General features: G+C 39.6%; 1 protein-coding gene and 1 long non-coding RNA gene across 2 annotated transcripts in view; one reads left to right on the top strand and one right to left on the bottom strand.

The window, feature by feature from the left end:
* Positions 1-18814, bottom strand: part of LOC141438195 (uncharacterized) — a 102016-nt gene that overhangs the window by 74240 nt on the left and 8962 nt on the right. The gene's annotated exons all lie outside the window — the stretch shown is intronic.
* Positions 2982-3983, top strand: LOC141437929 (uncharacterized). Its single transcript, XR_012452434.1, has 2 exons — positions 2982-3477; positions 3800-3983. It is a non-coding gene; the product is annotated as an uncharacterized lncRNA (long non-coding RNA).

Below are 18814 nucleotides of genomic sequence, written 5' to 3'. Positions count from 1 at the left end.
GAGTCGGAATCGAAAAAATGATTACCCGGATTCAAAATAATGCGCTGTTAACGTAAAAAAAAACAGCGTTACTAGAGTCCTGCTTTTAAATAGGTATGCATGGAATCATTTCACGACGACTGATTGGGATCTTTTAGTTTCAATAAAATTTTGTTTCTGCTTTTGTTTGTTGTTTTAGGGCCGCCACATACACTCGGAATTCCGTTTCGGAATTTCGGGAATTCCGTAAATGCATCACACACGTACGTTTATTTCAATTCGGAATAAATTCTGAACGCACAGGCCACCATGCGGAATTCCGAATCGGAAAAAACTTCGGACGGAAAACTACTGTTTGAATGTATCTTCTGATTACGGTGCTTGAGATACGGCCCTAGGGTAGAGGGAAGGGACAGACACACAGACCGACAGTGTAGGGACTTTAATAGGGTTCTGTTTCCCATCGTATAATACAATATCCATACTAATATTATAAATGCGAAAGTGTCTGTTTGTATGTTTGTAGATTTGTCCGTCTTTCACGTTGAAACGGAGTAACGGATCTTCGTGATTTTTGGCATAGAGATAGTTTATGGGCCAGAAAGTGACATAGGCTACTTTTTATCCCGGAAAAATGCATGGGAACAGCGCGTGATAACCGAATTCCAGGGCAAAAGCTAGTTGATATTATAAATACGGTTCATCATCATCATTATATCGGCCATAGGACGTCCACTGTTGGACAAAGGCCTCCCTCATAGACCTCCAGTTGCGGTTGGAAGCGGCCTGCATCCACCGTGAGCCCGCGGCAGGCAATCCGTACATCTCGTTGGTGGACGTCCTATGCTTGCCGATCCGGGTCTCTATTTTTTTTTATTCGACTGGATGGCAAACGAGCAAGTGGGTCTCCTGATGGTAAGAGATCACCACCGTCCATAAACATCTGCAACACCAGGGGTATTGCAGATGCGTTGCCAACCTAGAGGCCTAAGATGGAATACCTCAAGTGCCAGTAATTTCACCGGCTGTCTTACTCTCCACGCCGAAGCACAACAGTGCTATCACTGCTGTTTCACGGCAGGATTAGCGAGCATGATGGTGGTACCAATCCGGACGGACCAGAAACACTTTCATGAATAATATAAGTATATAGGTTCGTACGTCCAGTAACTTAAACATATTTGTTTTGATGGTCCTATTTTCATCTAGCGCACAAACTACGAACAACAACATAACATAAAAAGGGTCTGATCATTTTTTACAATTTCCCTGTAGCTGCCATACTTATGATGTTATAGTAATGGTGGTGGTATATACCTAGTAATAGTTCCGGCCATTATTTATTCTGCACTTTATTCGGTTGTTTGTGCCATTATTTATATGTTAACTGTTATTTGAGAATGCTTTGAATCACAAACATTTACCATAAAAAGACTGTTGTTCTTTCGACTTTGACTTTGACTTTATTCACAGTGTATACACGCCCGATTCCTTGTATACAAATGAGTGGCTACAATTATACATTCAATCATTCAATATAATTTGAGTGTACCTACAATGTCCACGCGATCTACATCATCATCATCGAATGTATGTGAGTGATGCGTGTGTATGTGTGGTCCTGAAAGACCTTTTGGACCTCGAGGTCGACGGCTGGCAAGAGCTGGCTCAAGATCGCAAAGCGTGGCGTAATCTGGTGATGGAGGCCAAAACCCACTTTGGGTCACTGCGCCCTGGTAGTAAGTCAGTAAGTACGATGTAGTGTCATAGTCTTTTGGGTCTTAACAATATTAATGCTGAAGCTAAAATTTTACGGGTATAGCAGCAGAATTGCACGTAAATTCAAATTACATTGACTAATTCCCATTTGATTCTTTAATTAGTGATTTACGCTGTCTGCCGTAAAAGTTTTGAACACGGGTGAAAATTATCCGTATCTAGTTCGGTTGCCACGAAACTCGGCGCTCAAAGCGAACTAAACTTCATATTAGCGGTTTTAATTACTTTACCTATAGGTATTGTTGCATGAAAGCTATTTTACGTTACTTTGCATAAGTACCTAAACATAATATACGAGGTAAATAACATCACATCACCGATATGTTTTTTGATTGGAATGCAAGTAATGAGTTTTGTTAAAAAAAAAAACATTTTTGTACACTATGTTGACTGAACTTACATTGTCATCCAAACCCATATAATTATCTGTACTTACCAAGTTTTAAGTCGATGCCATAAACCGTTGGATATCCTACGGAAACTTCCTTATGGGGTCACCAGAATTTTACTACTACTTACTCGTACCTAAATTTACATGTAAATATTTATGCCAAGTTTCAGCTCTATCGGGTACCAACAAGTGGTCGAAAAAGGGTTTGCCAATTGTCTGAAATCAGACTTCTTAGTCGCCTTTGACGATAACCACGGAAAGAAATGGGTCCATCCTTTTCCAAAAGCGAGCACAGCAAGGACCATGTAGATAGCGCCACAAGAGTTGAAGTGAATGATTACACACACAGCTACAAAAAGAACTGATTGCATAAAAGGAGAATGAATTAAATGAATGAGTAAATGTCAAAATCCTGCTGTCATTACACGACATGTTGTAGCTGTGTGTAATCATTCACTTCAACTCTCGTGGCACTTCCTATACCACGTATGTGCGTGCGACCTCGCTGGCATATCTATATTAATAGTTTCGTCAAGGGGTACGGTAGACTCGAACGAAATGCACATCAAATTGAAGAGCGTAAAAAAATTAGTCAATCCGAGTCGACTACTTGTGCGCGGAAAATTCGGATTATCGAGTATTTTCAATATAAACTTGAATAAATTACTAAGTATATAATGGCGTTGCGAAGTAAACATGTCAATCCATCAAAGTGGCGTTAGTGTCACGTCATCACGTGTCACAGGTGTCACAGGTTTGCATTTTTTTTTTTTTTTTTTTTTTTATTGTAGCTTCGCGCTCTTGGCGCATTTAGCCAAACGGGGAACGGAATTAGATAAGGGAAATGCGTAAGGATCGGAATTTAGAAAAATGGGTTGGAAAAGATCAGGAAAGGTAAAAGATAAATAATAATACTTATAGTTTTATATTGTTATGAGATAGAAATGTATATAGAGCTTTAAATATATATAAGGAATTATCATTAATTACAAGGAGGGATGGAACAGATACGGGAAACGGAACGCCAAGGAGTGACAGCTGTTGTAGAAATGAGGAACGATCATAAAGTTGACAGGCGAGGATTATGTGATTAAGATCACAGGGGACAGCTCCACATTCACATGCCGAGCTGTCCACTATGCCCAATCTCGCAAGATGTTGGGGTGTGCAAACATGCCCCATTCGCATGCGAGACATCATAGTTGTTGCAGGCTTACAAAGATGGATTTTTGAGAACCAGGGCTTGGCAGGGATTGCCGGTTGAATATCGCGATAACGCAAACCCGTCCTTACATCATTGGACGCCCAAAGCTGGCTCCAAGCCTCTCGTAAGTATATCTTTGGCATAGCTACAAGATCCTCAGCTATATTTTTGAACGGATGAAGGTCCCCACTATCGATCGCTTCGCGAGCTAATTGGTCCACGCGTTCGTTTCCCTTGATCCCCCTATGGCCAGGGATCCAAGCAAAGGAAACTATGTATCCATTCTGATAGCATTTAAATAGAAGGCTTCGTATTTTATAGATATGGGGATTGTTAGATTTTGTTTTGAAAGGAAATTTAGCAATAGACTGCAATGAGCTCAGTGAATCCGAAAATATTATAGTGTTTTTGAGTTTCATTAAAACTATATATTCAACTGCTTTCAGGATACCAAAACACTCTCCAGTGTACACAGATGATTCTGGTGGAAGTTTAATTTTTTGTACAATATTGTATTGAGAATGCAATACACCAACGCCAACACACCCATTTGAGGAGACCTTTGAAGCATCTGTGTAAATATGATGGACATCCCGAGCTTCTGATCCAATAAAACCCAAAAACTGATGATTATGTTCTACATCATTTTTAGAAATACCTATATTTAGGGCAACTGATGGAATAAGAAATAATGATTCATATTCATGCTGATAAATGGGGAGTGTAGAGGAATTAATAGTGGGTGCAGAAATAGATTGATATTTATCAAAGCTTTTGATTAAACAAGGAGGCTTCTTATGTTTCCAATATTTTGAGGAGGCTATATGCAGAGATAGACGAGGCAGGATAGACCAGAGCTGATGATTGGATAGCTGAGTACATCGGAAAAGATATCTATCGCTGAGGAATTGACGCCGTAAATATAGTGGAGGATCAACGCATTCCACTTGAAGTGCATTAATAGGACTAGATTTCATGGCCCCACAGACAATTCTAAGAGCTTTAGACTGGATACCTTTCAATTTCTTGAAGCCAGCAACACTTCCAGGGTCTAGTAAAAAAGTACCATAATCTAAAATGCTTCTAATCAAAGCATTGTACAATAATTTCAAGCATGAAGGATGTGCACCCCACCAAACCCCTGAGACACACCTCAGAATATTAATGTTTTTTCACATTTTGCAGCTATGTAATCACAATGGGCTAGGCCAGTTAATTTGCTATCTAAAATTACACCTAAAAATTTTGTTTGATTTTTAACCAAAATTACTTGACTACCAAATTTAACACTAATTGGGGGAGGGAGTCGCTTTCTGGTAAACAATACCACCACACTTTTGGACACAGAAAGCTCCAAACCATTGGAGTCTAACCATGTCTTTAACAGCCCTAAAGAACAAGTGAGACTATTGCTAGCCTTTTCAATGGAGCTATTAATTGAGTATAATAGTAAATCATCAGCATATTGTAAAACTCTGACCGATCCTTTTAAAGATGATTCCAAGTCATATGTGTAAATATTATATAGCAATGGGCTTAATACGGAACCCTGTGGAAGTCCTCGCCACACTGTACGCGTGATTCTATTATTGTCATCTAAGAGTATACTAATAAATCTTTCTGATAGTAAATTGATTATGAAGTTGATTAAAACTATAGGTACCCCTAACTTAAGAAGTTTATCCCTCAATACTGAAACTACCACATTATCATAGGCAGAACAAATATCAAGGAAAGCAGCAGTAACTGACTCATTGTTTGAGAATGCTAGATGGATATCGGACGTTATTATTGCCAGACTGTCATGACAAGACCGACCTTTGCGAAAGCCAAATTGACTTTGAGCCAGAAGCTGATTGCTTTCCATGAAATACTCTAACCTGTTTTTAATCAAATGCTCCGCCACCTTGGCGAAGACTGAAGATAGGGCAACTGGGCGATAAGAGGATGCATCGCTAGCTGGTTTACCCTGCTTCAGAATAGGTATTATAATTTGAGACCTCCATGCCTCAGGAACAGTGCCAGTAAACATAACTGTATTTATGACAGAAAGGAAATAAGAAAGAATACTGTCACTAACATTTGAAAGAAAGGAATAAGGTACACCATCCTCTCCTGGTGCTGAATCCTTTAGGTTTGCTAAAATACCTTTTAACTCCTCCATTCGGAAGGGTGATCCTAGACTAAATTGAGAAGAAGGGCTAGGAGGAATAGAGGAATGCTGAAAAACATACCCTTCAGGAACTGATGCAGGGGCTAACTGGTCTATGAATTGTTGAGCTAAATTAGGAGGAAGTATTTGTCTAGGAGAATCATTAAATGCAGATCTAAACCTTTTCACGTTATTCCATACTATGGAAGGTTTTACATTAGGAGAAAGTGACAGACAAAATTGCTTCCATCCTTCATATTTTTTCTTACGCAGCAACTTTTTAGTATCTCTTGCAACTTGCATGTAAAATTCAAAGTTTTCATTGGTCATTGAGTGGCAATAACGTCTCTCAGCCTCCTTTCGTTTTTTAATTGACTGGGAACATTCAAAGTCCCACCAAGGCGGAGAAGGAATTTTACCTGATGCACTATTTTTAACAGGAAAAGTTTCATCAGCTGCTTCAGTAATTATCTTAGCCAGGGCAGCCGAGGAAGTAACTAGATCCTCCTCATCAATACTGGGGAGATCAGATAATCTCTTATCTACGCCGCTTTTAAACATTTTCCAATCTGCATTATTTAAATTGTACTTGAGCATGGGGCTAGGCCTTGTAAGCAACGGAATAGTAAAAGGAAAAGAAATTAAAATCGGAAAATGATCACTTCCATGGGATGACTCTAATGTATGCCAGGATAATGACGATGAAAGATGAGCAGAACAAATAGATAAGTCCACAACGCTTATGGCCTCTAAAGGGCCAGTTCGCCTAGTGGGGTAGCCATTATTGAGAACACAAAGATTATGACTATCGAGAATATCTAAAATTTGTTCTCCATGATTGCTAGAAACTGAACTACCCCAAGAGCGATGCTGGGAATTAAAATCCCCTAGAATCAAGATGGGTTTTGGCAGGGAGATTATCACTTGTTCAAGCTCATGAAAGATCAATGATGATGGATGAGGAATATATACAGAGACAATACAAATGTTATTTACAATGGCAGCAACAATGGACCATTCATTGTTGCTGTGTGGAGGAGTAGGTATTGTTGAAAATGCTATATTATCCTTAACAAGTAACGCTACTCCACCATATCCATCAGGTCTGTCCTCTCTGAGACATGAGTAGCCAGAAACTCTAAACAGAGCTCCAGGCTTAAGCCATGTCTCAGAGAGGGCAAAAGCGAAAGGATTAAACTGATTTATAAGATAGATTAAGTCTTGTTTTTTGCTAGTTATACTTCGGCAGTTCCACTGAACTATCTTGTCCATTGTGTGTTATAGTAGCAGCAAGTGCTTCAAGCAAGGGGGCAACGTGGGACGATGAAACAAAGTTAGATTTAGATAACAAAGAAATTAAAGCTATTATGGCCTCAGCCACAGATTGAGATTGTGAATCAGTATTGTTGGAATCTTTCAGTGCGCAACCATTTGGTGGAGGTGGAATAGCATATTCCTTAATCAGAGCATTGTGAGCCACTTGATCGTATCCTTTACTGGTTCTAACTGGAGGGCCTCGGGGTTTAACAAATACTGTTTTTCTATATGACTGAGTGGGTGTGCTTTGTCTAGAAAAATTTCCAACACTATTGCGATAAGTTTGTTGGTTCGATGGTGAAGGTTGATGAGGTGAGGGATTATGTTGAAAAAGGACATCTGCAAAAGATTTTTTAACTGGTGGATGACACTTAGCAGCTTCTCCATACGAGATACAATTATTGGCCATAGTAACTTTAATATCTTTTTGCCTTTTATGTTCCGGACATGATCTATTTATAGCAAAATGTGGGCCACTGCACCAATAACAAAAGGCATTGTCTTCTTCCACGGAGCAGGTCTCAGCTGTATGCATTTGTCCACATTTGTAGCACTGGGGCTTGGACCTACAATTAGTTTTTGTGTGGCCGAACTTGCAACAGCTGAAACACTGCACCGTTGGGAAAATGTACAGCTCTACAGGTATTGCGTTATAACAAGAGAATACATGTTTAGGTAGATGACGTCCGTCAAAAGTCAAAACGATAGTTTCCGAAGGTTGCCATGTGACAGAACCATCAATAGTCACCCTTCGGTTCAGTCGCCTCGCCTTAACAACATTCCCACACCCAATAGGTACAGTGATGTTAGTTAAAATTTCGTCATCGGACCATTGAGCTGGAATACCCCGGACTAAGCCCATACGTGTGACAGAAAATGAAGGGATGTAAGCCGTGAGATTCTCGGCCTCAAGACGAGAATCGTGGATGAATGCATTTGCGTCGTTCATTTTTGAAAAGGCCATAGATATGCGGGTCCTACCAATTCGTTTTACGCTTCCGTTAATGATGTTTTGGAAGTTGTTCCTCATCAGAAATTTACCAAAAGACACAGGATGTAAGGACGAGTTTGCGTCTGTTTTTTGGTTTGGACGTGGATAGTGAAGGGACTGAAATCCATACTATTAAACAATTCCCTGCCAACTCCTGATGTTTTATTTTTTTCCACTTCCATCTTACGTGTCTCTACAGTATTTAAGTCAACAACAGTACTGATACTCCTTGGTATATTCGTAACTTCAGGAACACTTTCATTACAAGCGCATGCGTAGTATCCCTCATTGTTTTTTCTACTTTTTGTGTTACATTTTTTACAAATTTTTCGGCGTCTTTTCCGATCGCATACGGTAAATGAGGTAGACGAGTCTGTATCAGCAATGACTCCATCTATGATGGAGTCGATTTCGATATTGCACCCAACCTGGAGGCTTGCACCTCCAGGGTCTGGGGGATCCTTATCCCCCATGGGGCCAGAATATAAAAAAAGGAAAACTTACCTAACCCGACGTTTTTATATACACTTACACAAATATAAATATGAACAACGAAATAGAGAAACAAAATATATATACAAACACCACCTAACTGATCTTTAAACTATTAAATAATATTTAAACAAAAAAGAAAGCCAGAAACAGAACCGCCGCGTTTCACGTTTCCCGCGCCAGGTTTGCATTTCGTTCTCCATTGTGTCCTCTTAAGGGCCCCATACACGGTACGATTCGTCGATTTTCATCAGATCGATCGTACAGACGAATCGTATCGTATATGTGTAAAAAATGGAATAAATTACTAAGTATATATATATAATGGCGTTGCGAAGCAAACATGTCAATGTGGCGTTGGTGTCACGTCATCACGCGTCACGGGTGTCACAGATTCGTATTTTGTTCTCCATTATGATCTCTTAGGTCTGATTTCTTTGATTATGAGACAGAAAATCATGGTTATTTGGTTAAATAAGATTTAAGAGAAATGTCTATTGGTGAAATACCGATACATAGCTGTGAAAGTATTTGTAGTAATATTAAGGCTGTACTTACTCTGTAAGGCTATACTTTTCGATAAAATCTTTAGTGACAATTTTTTTTTTTATAATCTAATATCATTATGAGTCTACATTTTACCCGAGCGAAGCCGGGTTTTCATCTAGTCATTATTAAATTTATGCACAGCGCCTGGATTACGTTAATTTCGCAGGCCATCCCGTGTGTTCAGTATTCAGGCGATTAGTATGCTGTTATGCACACACTGAGAGCGCAATATGGACCTTGACCGGTTCCGGAACTAAAGGGTGGGTAATGACTGACCTATTATCTGTACCGAGAGAATGTTGGAAACTATAATGGAAGTAATAAAATAGTTTTATATATATGGCTGGCTATATATATATGGCTATGTAATCCTGCGCCTCATTTAGTGATTATCTAAACTGATATTATAAAGAGGTAAAGTTTGTGAATTTGTGAGGTTACAGGGGGTAATCTCTGGATCTACTCAAAAAAAAAAAAAAAACATTTATTCAGTAAATAGGCCGCAATGGGCACTTTTACACGTCATTTTTTAAACTACCAGCGCTTTCGGAAAAACCATCATTGCCAAGAAGAATGCGCCGCAAGAAACTTGGCGGAAAGCCATTTTTCAACATAAAATAATTACAAATAAACTTAATAACTTAAAAACTACAGTATACAATGAAATAAAAGAAAATACAAAAAAATATTAATAATAATACAGGGATGTACTGATCCAATTTAGATGAAATTCGGTATACAGATAGTTTGAGTCCCGGGGAAGGACATAAAATAGTTTTTATCCCGGAAAATAGCATAGTTCCGGCGGGATAGCGATAAACAAACTGATGATGTTGATGATGATGATGAACTGATTTTCACTACCACCACTGGCGTACTAACTCTGCTTGCTTGCATTATTGCTTGCATGCTTGCTTGCATGCTTGATTGCATGCTTGCTTGCACTATTTCTTGCACATTTGGGAGTATGCTTGCTTGATCGTTGTTTGCATGCTTGCTTGCATGTTTGAATGCATACATGCTTGCACTTTGTTTTGCAAAATTGCATGCTCACTTGCAAGCTTGCTTAGGTGGTTTCTTGCATGCTTGCTTGCTTACTTGCATGCTTGTTTGCTTGCATGCTTGCTTGCATGCTTGCTTGCATGCTTGCTAGCACTATTTCTTGCACATTTGGGAGTATACTTGCTTGATTTGTTGTTTGCATGCTTGCTTGCCTTCTGGCTTGCACGCATGCTTGTATGCTTGCCTGTATGCTTGCTTGCATGCTTGCTAGCACTATTTCTTGCAAAATTACATGCTCACTTGCATGCTTGATTGATTGCTTGCTTCTTTAAAATGTTTATGGTTGACGCGAGCGAAGCCGCGTTTAAAAACTCGTATCTTATATTAAAAATTTGATGTTTTTTTTGTATATTTATTTATTTCCTTTGGACTTGGCTGGACATGCTGCCTAGATACCGGCAATCTAAGAAACTACTCTAACGACTTCAACGAAATGTGCTTGTATCTTTAGACGAGCAATTTTTATGTATTTATTTGTATAGGGGATCTCGGAGACGGATTACAGCCTAAAAAAATTAAACAAAAAAAGTAAAACATATTTCGTTCTCATTAGAGCCGAAAAGTACAAATAAGAGCTATTCAGCAGGGTATGTATTATAATAACAAAAAACGAAAGACCGAATTTCACAAGGCCTATGAACGGAAGGCCGAATATTAAAACGTCGAATGTTTATATGACCGAAAGCTTCAAATCCCGAAAGTACATTTGACCAGAAGCCTAAAACCCGAAGACTACAATCCCGGGCTGAAGATTAAAATACCTACACCCGAAAGGCCGAAAAATTATAAAGCTGAACGGTCATATCATTACAAATAAAATAATCAACGGTCAATATATCGTTTTTTAAATGAGCAACATTTTGACTTTTTCAAGCGGGGGTAGATTATTTATCATTTTCTATGCTGTTACAATAATATACTTAACATCGAAAGCTAAGACGCCTTAGCCTTCTGAACCTAAACTATCGGAGTCGTTTCTGCTCTGAAACGTCTTCCTCGCTCGCTGCCAGCGAGGTACCAAAGGTAGGTGTCATAAGGACAACCCATCGATTTTTTTTGTAACAGCACAGAAATGATTAAGTATTATGGTATTGTGAATTCCAGTTAGTTCGGGATTTTGTACTTTCGGTCATTTGAAAGTAGATATTTCGAGCTTCGGTGTATCGGTTATCGGCATTTTGTACATTCGGTATTCTGAATTTCGATGTATTAAGCATCGACGTTTCAACCGTAGGTATTATGATTTCTTGGTATTATAATACATATCTTTTCAGTATGACGCTGCGGTGAGCCGCAGCGCTGGTTTTCACTGTGAGCTTTTTTAACTCCCAACGCAAAAAGAAGGGTGTTATAATTTAAGTTTGATGCCCATGTCAGTCTGCCTGTCTGTGGCATTATAGCTCTCAAGCGGATGAATCGATTTCAATGTTGTTTTTTTATGTGAATGCGAGTTTCCTTGCTTATATAACTATCTTTGATAAAAATCGATGTAGTCATTTTTAAAACATTGTAATTTGAAATTACCATGTTTTTAAATTTTTGCAAGTTGGTTATTTTATGAGCCCGACATACGCTGGACAACTGGAAAGATACGAAAGCATTTTTTCCCAAGCCGAAAACGCATATTTGACAACGTACTTCCTATTTGACATTGTTGATCTCGACGTATAATACGGTATTTGAAAACTCCTGATTTTGCCATATCTTAATATTATTATGAAAATGTAGATATACAGATAGTGTTTAGCGAAGAGAAAATTTAAATCGGTTGAAAATTGGATTTATAGTGATTTTTTGTAAAATCTATATACCTGTCTCTTTCTCAAACGCTTTTCTCTATGCAGCAAGTATGGCGGTGGTACTGGCGTGTGACGTCACATGCCAGTATGTCTTTCTCTGTCTAATCTTGAATTTCAAACCTTTATAACTTTGTTATTTGTAAAGGTAGCTTAAAAATTGTTTTACTATTCGATAACAGGCATTGTGTAGTTTTAATTTATAAAACATATACAAAATAGTCAAATACCGTATTAAGCGATTCATAAAAAATCCAAGGCTAATTGAAGTTTAAATCGAATTCTGTACAGCATCGAGAAAGAAACTGAAATGCACATAACAGTGACTCATTCTACGGAGCATTTAAAGAAAAGTAAATCTTGTTTGTAGAGCTTTACTTAGATTCAAGAATGAGTTTCGCCTGCATTTTTCCTTGTACTTAATCACTTTTGATTTCCTACAACGTTATTAAGATTTATAAAGAGAAATGTTTTGACAGGTTGAAATCTTGCTTACAATGTCGACGCTCTTTCATCTCACCGCACCGGAATTTCAACTTAATAACCAATGATTAAGGTTGACTTTTTTATCAAAGTTAATAACGTTTTAGCTCCATGTAAACAAGCCCTATTATTAATTAAAGCAGCCATTTTGATCCGGATTTATGAAGTATGTAGAAAAGTAAACAATGTACGATACGCGGTGTTGGATAAGCTGGCTTACTCGACCGTATTAATAATCCGGCTGGAAGGACCATGAGCATAATCCGGTTTGAAGGACCATTTGCGTAAAGTCATTTTTTTTTCAAATATACTGAGCGGCAAAAAATCTGGCCGTCAAATGTATGCAGAATCGGTAATTTTGTATGAAGGGTGGGCCAAATATTTTGCCGCTGAGTATATTTTTTTGCGTGATATAATAAACTTAGTGTAAAAGACTGGCTGATTCGATCGCTGGATAATTTAACGTCCTTATTTATAAAAAGCTTAGTCGCGATAGTCTTGAAGTTTAATCTACGGCTTCTCAAACAGAGGGTCATGATTTTGAGCCCGGGTTCGCACCTTTGAGTTTTTTTTATATTTATAAGCAAAATTAAATTAGAAATTAATCATGAACTTTTTGGTGAAGAAAAGCATCATGAGCAAACCTGCACTTGCAAAACAATGGAATGATTAGTTCTCAATCAGCACGTAACAGCCTCAGTTCTCTAATTCTAAGAGGAAGCCTGTGCCGAGTACGGGTAAAAGCCAACTTAAGTTCAAGAACCGCTGTTTGTGCCCACCTAATGTGACTGCTCGTGATATGAAGATTGATTAGATCTTTAGGCCCTGTTTACATTATCCCAGTAAAATCGTGCCAGTCGCGATACATTCATCATCATCATCAGCCGGAAGACGTCCTCTGCTGGACAAAGGCCTTCCCCTTAGAACGCCACAATGAACGACAACTCGCCACTTGCATCCACCGGTTTCCCGCTACTCTCACGATGTCGTCAGTCCACCTGGTGGGAGGCCTGCCAACGCTTCGTCTTCCGGTTCGTGGTCGCCACTCGAATACTTTTCTCCCCCAACGGTTATCTGTTCTTCGAGCGATGTGGCCTGCCCATTGCCACTTCAATTTGCATATTTTTCCAGCTATGTCAGTGACTTTAGTTCTTCGACGAATTTCCGTATTCCGGATTCTATCGCGCAAAGAAACTCCAAGCATAGCTCTCTCCATAGCTCGTTGCGTGACTCTGAGCCTCTCTAAGAGGCCAACAGTCAAGGACCACGTCTCAGCGCCATAAGTCATCACTGGCAACACACACTGGTCGAAGACTCTAGTCTTCAGGCATTGCGGAATATGAACGAGAAGACATCACGAAGTTTCCCGAACGCTGCCCATCCGAGTTGGATTCTTCGGGCGCGATACATTGCGGGGTCACAATCCAACCGAGTAACGCAAGATCGATCGAGCACCGCAGTGTCATGCTACTGGAACGGTATTACTGGAATAATGTGAACAGGGCCTAAAGATCGAATCAATCTTCATATTCATTCAGCATTCTTTTTTTTTTTATTCGACTGGATGGCTAACGCGCAAGTGTGTCTCCTGATGGTAAGAGATCACCACCGCCCATAAACATCTGCAATACCAGGGTTATTGCAGATGCGTTGCCAACCTAGAGCCCTAAGACGGGATACCTCAAGTGCCAGTAATTTCACCGGCTGTCTTACTCTCCACGCCGAGACACAACAGTGCAAGCACTGCTGCTTCACGGCAGGATTAGCGAGCAAGATGGTGGTAGCAATCCGGGCGGACCTTGCACAAGGTCCTACCACCTGCAAGAATGATTTTTCTGGGGTAATAATAATCCAAAAGCATAATAGTAATAGTAAGTTATAAGTTTGTGAGTGTATGTGTTTATTACCTACCTACTTATTCACGGTAAAACGGCTAAAACTAAACTAAACATATGGGGAGAGGGTAGCAATTTCACCATAATTATAATAGTATGGTATAACATACAGGATGGCTGATTTAAATGGGTCAGTATAGATAAATCTGAAATTATTAGACATAAAAAATCTTGCTCGAGTCTCAAAATATGAGTTTTTTTAACTATGTTTTTCTTGTCTCTAAAATCTTATGACATTGCTCCTTCATCATCCCAGCCTATATACGTCCCACTGCTGGGCACAGGCCTCCTCTCAGAACAAGAGGGCTTGGGCCATAGTTCCCACGCGGGCCCAGTGCGGATTGGGAACTTCACACGCACCATTGAATTGCTTCGCAGGTTTGTGCAAGTTTCCTCACGATGTTTTCCTTCACCGCAAAGCTCGTGGTAAATTTCAAATGTAATTCCGCACATGAATTTCGAAAAACTCAGAGGTGCGAGCCGGGGTTTGAGCCCACGACCCTCTGTTTGAGAGGCGATAGGTCAAACCACTAGGCCACCACGGCTTTTTGACATTGCTCCTTAGCACAGATTTTTCTGTGTCTCACCTACTTACTGACTGAACCATCGAAATAGGTCGCCCGATATTTTAGATGGATATATAACGGATATCAAACGGGTCCAACAAACATTGAACTGAATAATACATTTCTAAATAACTTCCCCAACTCTGACCGAACAGACTCATGCCGCACATCTGCGACCTAATGCACGGAAAAATACAACTTTAGATATGAAAGGAACACGATTCTCGTATAATATAGTAGATTATTCAGCTAGGGAGGTAAAGTAATAAATATCACGCGAGATATTTTGGTATCCGAAAAAAAATTAAGCCTTTATACTACTAGGTTGATATCATGTTCACATCCATAGCCTAAAGAAATCATAGCGAAATGATTAGAAATAGGTCCACACTGGTTCGTCATTCAGTTTCGTCGACTGTACAAGGATAGATTACTCGCATTAAATCTCCTTTTTAACCGACTTCAAAAAAGGAGGAAGTTCTATGTTCCAATGTTTGTATTTTTTTTATGTACTCATTTGTACTGCCAAAGAAAGTTGCTAATCCACAAGGATAGCTGCACAAGTGGTTAGTGTGAACAAGACTTTAGAATATGATGATGTTAGTGTAGTGTATGTGTACCCTCCTTGTGATGAAGATGAGGGTAGTTCTTCGCCGCTGACGGCCGCGCAGCGTAGCTGCAGGGCTACTACGAAATTCGTAAATCGAAGTTGGCTGCGCAGTTTTAGCGAGCCATCCCTTTTCAAAGTCTTTTGACATAGATACGGCGCATAGTCGCATATATGTACAGTCACCACACCAATATCTGACACAACAAGCGTGCATCAATATCTGACACGACTCTATTTCAGATATTTTTGCACGCTCCGCTGGGGCAGATATTAATGCTGGTGACTGCACGTGGTTCACATTTAGCTTCTCGTTCGAAGGAACCATGGAAAAAGTTCGAAACATTTTCGCAAGGCGCGCTTATAGAAGAATTTTCGGTATTTGAGGGGGTGAAGCAGACGACGCGGTGGAGGCGAATGCGGGCGCGACTCGCGCGTCTGTCACGCAGCCCGTTGACGGCCTTATTCTGTTTGTAACCGTATTCTGGTTAATGTGAATTCCGGATTTTTCCTTAAATTATAATTACACATTTTTTTGGTTTAATAAAGAAAATCTTCGTTTAATATGAATAGTCTTGGTAATAAACAAATTATTTATGCCTCTTCATGCCCACAGTTTGATTTGTAACGTAGGTAATGGATAGACATTTAGACTGAATAGGTCGATAGATAGATATGACAGATGGCATGCTCTTGTTTCGGAGGCCAAGACCCTCTTTGGGTCCCTGAGCCAAATTAGTTAGTTAGATAGCTTATTAGTCTGGTCAACATTTAGGATACTTTATGTTACGGAAAATAAATATTTTGGATATAATAAAAATGCTCTAAATCGGATTCCGCGCGGACGCAGTCGACGGCAACAATTAGTTTTAAATAAATTTATAGCTCTTCCAAAATTGTCTGGAGCATGAAGCGATGTTTTTCTTATTTCATGACTTGAGAAGTATGGATATGTAGGAGAAAGTTATTTATCTTCAGTCAGAGGAGATTCCAAAGTTGATTGTCTGGAGCATGAAGCGATGTTTTCGCTATTTTCGTCGCTTGAAAAGTATAGATATGTAGAAGAAAGTTCTTTTTCTTCAGTCAGAGGAGGTTCTACAGTTATTTTTCATGAAGATTCTTTTTCCCTTAGTGGCATTTCCCGAGCTCGACGGGAATCAACAATTTCGGGTAGTAACCAGTCCATATAAAATGAAATTAGTTTGTCTTTCATTTTTTCCCCAAAATGTATCATCTATAAGTATGATTACTGTTTTGAGGTGATGATTTTCACCACTCCACACAGCAAATATACACTGTGCTCGACACGTGACATGGAGACCTTGGATCTGGTCATACCAGTTACTATTTTTGTTAATTTCAGTAGTTTTAGTTTCCTTTTCATAATTCTACATCTGAATTTCGTTTTCTTTGATACATTTTTCAAGTCCATTTCTAAAGGCTACACTTCAACCGGGCACTTTATTTCACTTTTACTTAAAGATGATACATTTTGGAGAAAAAATTAAAGACAAACTAATTTCAAAATTGAAAATACAAACTGAAATATAGATGCACAGAAAAACCAGAAAAATAAGACCAGCACTGGAAATCGAACCCAGGTCCTCGGTATTCCGTACCGCGTGCTATACCGCTACACCACTGCTGGTCCACCAGCAGTGACCAGCAGTGGTGGTTGACCGGCAGTGGTGTAGCGGTATAGCACGCGGTACGGAATACCGAGGACCTGGGTTCGATTCCAGTGCTGGTCTTATTTTTCTGGTTTTTCGGTGCATCTATATTTCAGTTTGTATTTTCAATTTAGGTTTTACGGGATGACCGTAAAAGAAAAAAAATTGGAATGGAAATAAAAAATATAAAAAGATTCAAAAAAACCAATCTTGATTTACGTGAAGGTAAATTACAAATCGAAGTCCCTATAATAAATAAGTCGCTGATAAGGTAGGCGGTAGGCGTCGTAATGTACGGTCTGGTACACACGGACCGCATTCCAATTGCAATCCGGCTGTAAAATGGCAGAACTACATCAGAACTGCGTAAGAACTGCACTCCGACTGCCTAAAATGGCAGTTGGAATGCAGTCCTCTGACAGTCGGGTCCAGTGCTGGTGCAGTTGTACTAACTGCGCAATAACTGCATCCAAACTCCCATTTTGCAGCCGGATTGCAGTTGGAGTACATGTTTTTGTCAATAATTTACTAGTGCAACCAAGTGCAACCATCTTATTTTATTAAAATAATTTATGTTAAATAACTTGGCTGAATGCAAGATATTACCTTTGCCTGCAAAAAAGTGAGAAAATCTAAACTTAGATCGAAACTGTTGCATCTACTATCAGAAATGTCAGTGAAACTGTCAAAGGGATCAAGCAGGGCTACTACGAAACTCGAAACTAGAAGTTCGTGTCGTGCGGTCCCTCTGACACTTATACTATTTAATACGAGAGCGAGAGGGACGGTACGATACGAACTTCGAGTTTCGAGTTTCGTAGTAGCCGCAAGGTTCGCCGCATGTTCGCCGTGAGTAGTATAGGTTATACAACGTGCCTACAATTTGTATGGCAGTCGCGGTAGAATCTGGACGAAGCCGTCCGCGTCCGTGAGCAGCCGAGGCCCGCGCCAACCAGCTTGCGGTCGTAGTACGAATGTGAAATCCGCTCAGCAGGGCTGCTACGAAACTCGAAGATCGTGGGTTGCGGTCCCTCTGACACTTATACTATTTAGTACGAGATAGAGAGGGACCGCACGACACGAACTTCGAGTTTGGAGTTTCGTAGTAGCCCTGCTGACTCGCCCGACTCCGGCCGGTCGATTTAGTTGTGTGGTAGGTACTTCGTTTAGGTACTCTAATGCTTCTCATATGTGCTCTGAGTTCACTTAGCGTTTCCTCTTTCGCTTAACTTTTTTTTTACTGCGATTACCCATATTATTTGCTCTCAAAGTAGTACTAGCGCGTTAGAAAAATGTGCACAGGTCCGTCGTCGACTACGTACACGCGTGTACTGGCGACTGGGAAATACTTGGCCGCCGCCGCGCGCTAGAACCATTTTATTTGCCAAAGACGAAATAATCTGATTGATTGATGTACTCAACCTATTGAAAATCTATGAGCATAAATCTAAATCTACTAAAAACTATTTAATAAATCAATTTTGTGTTGATATTCATAATAGTTTTTATATATTTGGTTTAACGTGTAAACGAAGGCTCTTTTTCAAAAAAATAATCTATCGAGGTTTTTGTCAGCAATCGTGTTTTTGATGAAGTCAAAACTAGCTAATAGACTGAAATACATATAAAAAAATTGCAGTTGTAAGTATTGTGTAAGTATATTTTAAATATTTTCTAAAATTGTATTTTCACTACGTACAGCGCCTTACCCTCTTGCATGCCGACGTTGCCAACGTGTAAGAAGATTTTATTAAATCAGTTGTTACTTTGTGGTATTTACCACGAGCCTTGCGGTGAAGGAAACATCGTGAGGAAACCTGCACAAACCTGCGAAGCAATTCAATGGTACGTGTGAAGTCCCAATCCGCAATGGGCCGCGTG

This window comes from Choristoneura fumiferana, chromosome 18 (assembly GCF_025370935.1).
Source record: "Choristoneura fumiferana chromosome 18, NRCan_CFum_1, whole genome shotgun sequence".
Taxonomy (NCBI): domain Eukaryota; kingdom Metazoa; phylum Arthropoda; class Insecta; order Lepidoptera; family Tortricidae; genus Choristoneura; species Choristoneura fumiferana.
The sequence above is the reverse complement of the archived record's forward strand: the minus strand, read 5'-3'. Positions and strand labels throughout refer to the sequence as shown.